Genomic DNA, 5,558 nt, shown 5'->3' on the forward strand with positions numbered 1-5,558 from the left:
TCATCAAAATAAGCAAACAACACACGAAAAACAGAATCTGTCAAAAACAGAACAGTCTGTAGTAATCTGTAGCTAACGCAAGATCTGGAACCCCAAAAATTCTAAAATAAATTGCTGGACGTGAGTAATTTATCTATTAATCATATGAAAAAATAATTAACTAAATAGCACTCTTAAAATAAAAATGACAGCAGTTCTCGTGAGCGCTAAAGTTTCTGTTTTTTACAGCAAGTTCAACAAGACTTTCCCCAAATCTTCCCAACGGTTCTACTTGGTACAAACACTAATTAAAAACAAAAAACACAACCAAAACGGAGGCTAAATAATTTATTTATTACTAAACAGGAGAAAAAATCAAGGAATAAAAATAAAATTGGTTTGCCTCCCAACAAGCGCTATCGTTTAACGCCCCTAGCTAGGCATAACGAGCAAGGATAGATCTAGGTATTGCCATCTTTGGTAGGCAATCCATAGGTGGCTCTCATGATAGTTTCATATGGTAAATTATTTTATTTCTTGGAAAGTTTTCCATGCCCTTTTTAATGGAAATTGAAATCTAATATTCCCTTCCTTCATATCAATAATCGCACCAACCGTTCTAAGGAAAGGTCTACCAAGAATAATAGGGCAAGAAGGATTGCAATCTATATCAAGAGCAAGGAAATCTACGGGCACATAATTCCTATTTGCAACAATAATAACATCATTAATTCTTCCCATAGGTTTCTTAATAGTGGAATCCGCAAGATGCAAGTTTAGAGAGCAATCATCAAAATTACGGAAATCTAGTAAATCACACAAAGTCTTGGGAATAGTAGAGACACTAGCACCCAAATCACACAAAGCATAAAACTCATGATCTTTAATTTTAATTTTAATAGTTGGTTCCCACTCATCATAGAGTTTTCTAGGGATAGAAACTTTCAACTCAAGTTTTTCTTCATAAGATTGCATCAAGGCATCAACAATATGTTCGGTGAAGGCTTTATTTCGACTATAAGCATGTGGAGAATTTAGCACGGATTGCAACAAGGAAATACAATCAATCAAAGAGCAGTTTTCATAATTAAATTCCTTGAAATCTGATATAGTGGGTTTAGCAACATCTAGATTTTTATTTCTTTCCATCCCACTTTCATCAATTTCATCATTAAGATCTAAACACTCCGAATTTTTAGAACGCCTTCTAGGTAAAGGAAGATCATAGTCAGTTTCATCAAGATTCATATTGCAAAATAAATATTTAATTGGAGACACATCAATAACTTTTAGATCTTCATCTTGATTTTCATAGGAATTGGGAGAACATGCTTTAATAAAGGCATCTTTGGAAGCACGCATCCTAGAGGTTCTTTCCTTACACTCATCAATTGAAATTCTCATGGCTTTTAGAGACTCATTAATATCATGCTTAGGTGGAATAGATATATGTTTTAAAGCATCAACATCAAGGGCAATTCTATCAACGTTCCTAGCCAAATCATCAATCTTAAGAAATTTTTCTTCAATCATAGCATTAAAATTCTTTTGCAAAGAAATAAATTCTTTAATATTAGATTCAAAATCAGAGGGCATCTTGTTATAATTTCCATAAGAGTTGTTGTAGGAATTCCCATAATTATTAGAAGGATTACTAGGATATGGCCTAGGATTAAGCTCTATAAGCGTTGTTACCAAAATTATTACTACCAACAAAATTCACATCCATAGATTCATTATTATTCTCAATCAAAGTAGACAAAGGCATATCATTAGGATAAGAAGAAACACTCTTAGTAGCAAATAATTTCATAAGTCCATCCATCTTTCCACTCAACACATTAATTTCTTCTATCACATGCACTTTTTTATTAGAAGTTCTTTCAGTGTGCCATTGAGAATAATTAACCATAATATTATCTAGGAGTTTAGTATCATCTCCTAAAGTGATTTCCATAAAAGTGCCTCCCGCGGCCGAATCTAAAAGATTTCTAGAAGCAAAATTCAATCCGGCAAATTTTTTTGAATAATCATCCACAAATTCAAACCATGAGTAGGGCAATTACGTATCATTAATTTCATTCTCTCCCAATCTTGTGCAACATGTTCATGATCAAGTTGCTTAAAGTTCATTATATTGTTTCTAAGAGAGATGATCTTAGCGGGAGGAAAATACTTAGAGATAAAAGCATCTTTGCATTTGTTCCATGAATCAATACTATTCTTAGGCAAAGACGAAAACCAAGCTTTAGCACGATCTCTAAGCGAAAAAGGAAATAGCTTCAATTTAATGACATCATTATTGGCACCTTTTTTCTTTTGCATATCACATAAATCAACGAATCTATTCAAATGAGTAGCGGCATCTTCACTAGGAAGGCCGGCGAATTGATCTTTCATAACAAGATTCAACAAAGCAGTATTAATTTCACAAGATTCAGCATCGGTAAGAGGAGCAATCGGAGTGCTAAGGAAATCATTATTATTGGTATTGGTGAAGTCACACAATATAGTAGTATCTTGAGCCATCGCAACAAGCAAGCAATCTAACACACGAGCAAACAAAAAGCAAACGGGAAAAAGAGGCAAATAGAGAGGGAGGATAGGGAGAGAGAGGGCGAATAAAACGGCAAGGGTGAATTGGGGGGAGAGGAAAACGAGAGGCAAATGGCAAATAATGTAATGCGAGAGATAGGGATTGTGATGGGTACTTGGTATATTGACTTTTTGCGTAGACTCCCCGGCAACGGCGCCAGAAATCCTTCTTGCTACGTCTTGAGCTTGCGTTGGTTTTCCCCGAAGAGGAAGGGATGATGCAGCAGAGTAGCGTAAGTATTTCCCTCAGTTTTTGAGAACCAAGGTATCAATCCAGTAGGAGCCCACGCTCAAGTCCCTCGTACTTGCACAAAGCGATAGCTACTCGCAACCAACGCGATTAGGGGTTGTCAAGCCCTTCACGGTCACTTACAAGAGTGAGATCTGATAGATAGAATATTTTTGGTATTTTTGATATAAAGATGAAAAGTAAAAAGTAAAAGCAAAGTAAATAGCAAAACAATATAAAAGTGATGGAGGTTGAAATGATGAGAATAGACCCAGGGGCCATAGGTTTCACTAGTGGCTTCTCTCAAGAGCATAAGTATTCTACGGTGGGTGAACAAATTACTGTTGAGCAATTGATAGAATTGAGCATAATTATGAGAATATCTAGGCATGATAATGTATATAGGCATCACGTCTATGACAAGTAGATCGAAACGATTCTTCATCTACTACTATTACTCCACTCATCAACCGCTATCCAGCATGCATCTAGAGTATTAAGTTAAAAACAGAGTAACGCCTTAAGCAAGATGACATGATGTAGAGAGATAAATTCATGCAATATGAAATAAACCCCATCTTGTTATCCTCGATGGCAACGATACAATACGTGCCTTGCTGCCCCTTCTGTCACTGGGTAAGGACACCGCAAGATCGAACCCAAAGCTAAGCACTTCTCCCATGGCAAGAACTACCAATCTAGTTGGCCAAACCAAACGGATAATTCGAAGAGACTTGCAAAATATTATTCGAAGATAACCAATCATGCATAAAAGAATTTAGAGAAGATTCAAATATTATTCATAGATAGACTTGATCATAAACCCACAATTCATCGTTCTCAACAAACACACCGCAAAAAGAAGATTACATCGAATAGATCTGCATAAGTGAGGGGGAGAACTTTGTATTGAGATTCGAAGAGAGAGAAGAAGCCATCCAGCTACTAACTATGGACCCAAAGGTCTGAGGTAAACTACTCACACTTCATCGGAGAGGCTATGATGATGTAGAAGCCCTCCGTGATGGCGGCCCTCTTCTGGCGGAGCTCCGGAACAGGCCCCAAGATGGGATCTCGTGGATACAGAAAGTTGCGGCGGTGGAATTAGGTTTTTGGCTCCTGTTCTGATCGTTTGGGGGTACGTGGGTATATATAGGAGGAAGGAGTACGTCGGTGGAGCACCGAGGGGCCCACGAGGCAGGGGGCGCGCCCTAGGGGGGCGCCCCCACCCTCGTGACCACCTCTTTGATCCCTTGCAGTAGGGTCCAAGTCTCCTGGATCACGTTCGGTGAGAAAATCACGTTCCCGAAGATTTTATTTCGTTTGGACTCCATTTGATATTCCTTTTATCCGAAACACTGAAATAGGCAAAAAACAGCAATTCTGGGTTGGGCCTCCGGTTAATAGGTTAGTCCCAAAAATAATATAGAAGTGGAAAATAAATCCCAATATAATCCAAAACAGTAGATAATATAGCATGGAGCAATCAAAAATTATAGATACGTTGGAGATGTATCAATGCACCGCTAGGTGACGAACCTATTATAGGAGCAGATGCGGACATTATGAACGTTTGGCAAGCTCGGTATGATGACTACTTGATAGTTTCGTGCACCATGCTTTACGGCTTAGAACTAGGACTTCAAAAATGTTTTGAACGCCAAGGAGCTTATAAGATGGTCCAAGAGCTGAAATTGGTGTTTTAGACTCATGCCCGAGTCGAGAGGTATGAGACCCCTGGCAAGTATTTTGCCTACAAGATGGAGGAGAATAGCTCAACCAGTGAGCATGTGCTCAGAATGTATGAGTACTACAATCACTTGAATCAAGTGGGAGTTAATCTTCCAGATAAGATAGTGATTGACAGAGTTCTCTAGTCACTATCACCAAGTTACTAGAACTTCATGATGAACTATAATATGCAAGGGATGACGAAAACGATTCCCCGAGCTCTTTGCGATGCTGAAATCAGTGAAGGTAGAAATCAATAAAAGCATCAAGTGTTGATGGTCGGCAAGACCACTAGTTTCAAGTAAAAGGGCAAGGATAGAAAGGGAACTTCAAGAAGAATGGCAAGCAAGTTGCCACTCCCATGAAAAATCCCAAAGCTAGCCCCAAGCCTGAAACTGAGTGCTTCTACTAGAAAGGGAATGGTCACTGGAAGCGGAACTGCCCCAAATACTTGACGGATAAGAAGGATGGAAAAGGGAACAAAAGTATATATGATATACATGTTATCGATGTGTACTTTACTAGTGTTCATAGTAGCCCCTGGGTATTTGATACTGGTTCAGTTGCTATGATTAGTAACTTGAAACAAGAGTTACAAAATGAACATAGAGTAGTTGAGAGAGAGGTGACAATGTGTGTTGGAAGTGATTCCAAGGTTGATAAGATCACCACCGCACACTCCCTTTACCTTCGGGATTAGTGATTGAACCTAAAATAAATGTTATTTTGTGTTTGCATTGAGCATAATATGATTATATCATGTTTATTGCAATAAGGTTATTCATTTAAGTCAAAGAATAATTGTTATTTTGTTTACATGAATAACACCTTTTGTGGTTATACACCCAAGATGATTGGTTTATTGAATCTCGATCGTATAGATACACATATTCATAATATTGATGCCAAAAGATGCAAAGTTGATAATGATAGTGCAACATGCTAGTGGCAATACCGTTTACGTCATATTGGTGTAAAGCGCATGAAGAAACTCCATGCGGATGGACTTTTGGAATCACTTGAT

The sequence above is a fragment of the Triticum urartu genome, chromosome 3 (assembly GCF_003073215.2).
Source record: "Triticum urartu cultivar G1812 chromosome 3, Tu2.1, whole genome shotgun sequence".
NCBI classification, from domain to species: Eukaryota; Viridiplantae; Streptophyta; class Magnoliopsida; order Poales; family Poaceae; genus Triticum; species Triticum urartu.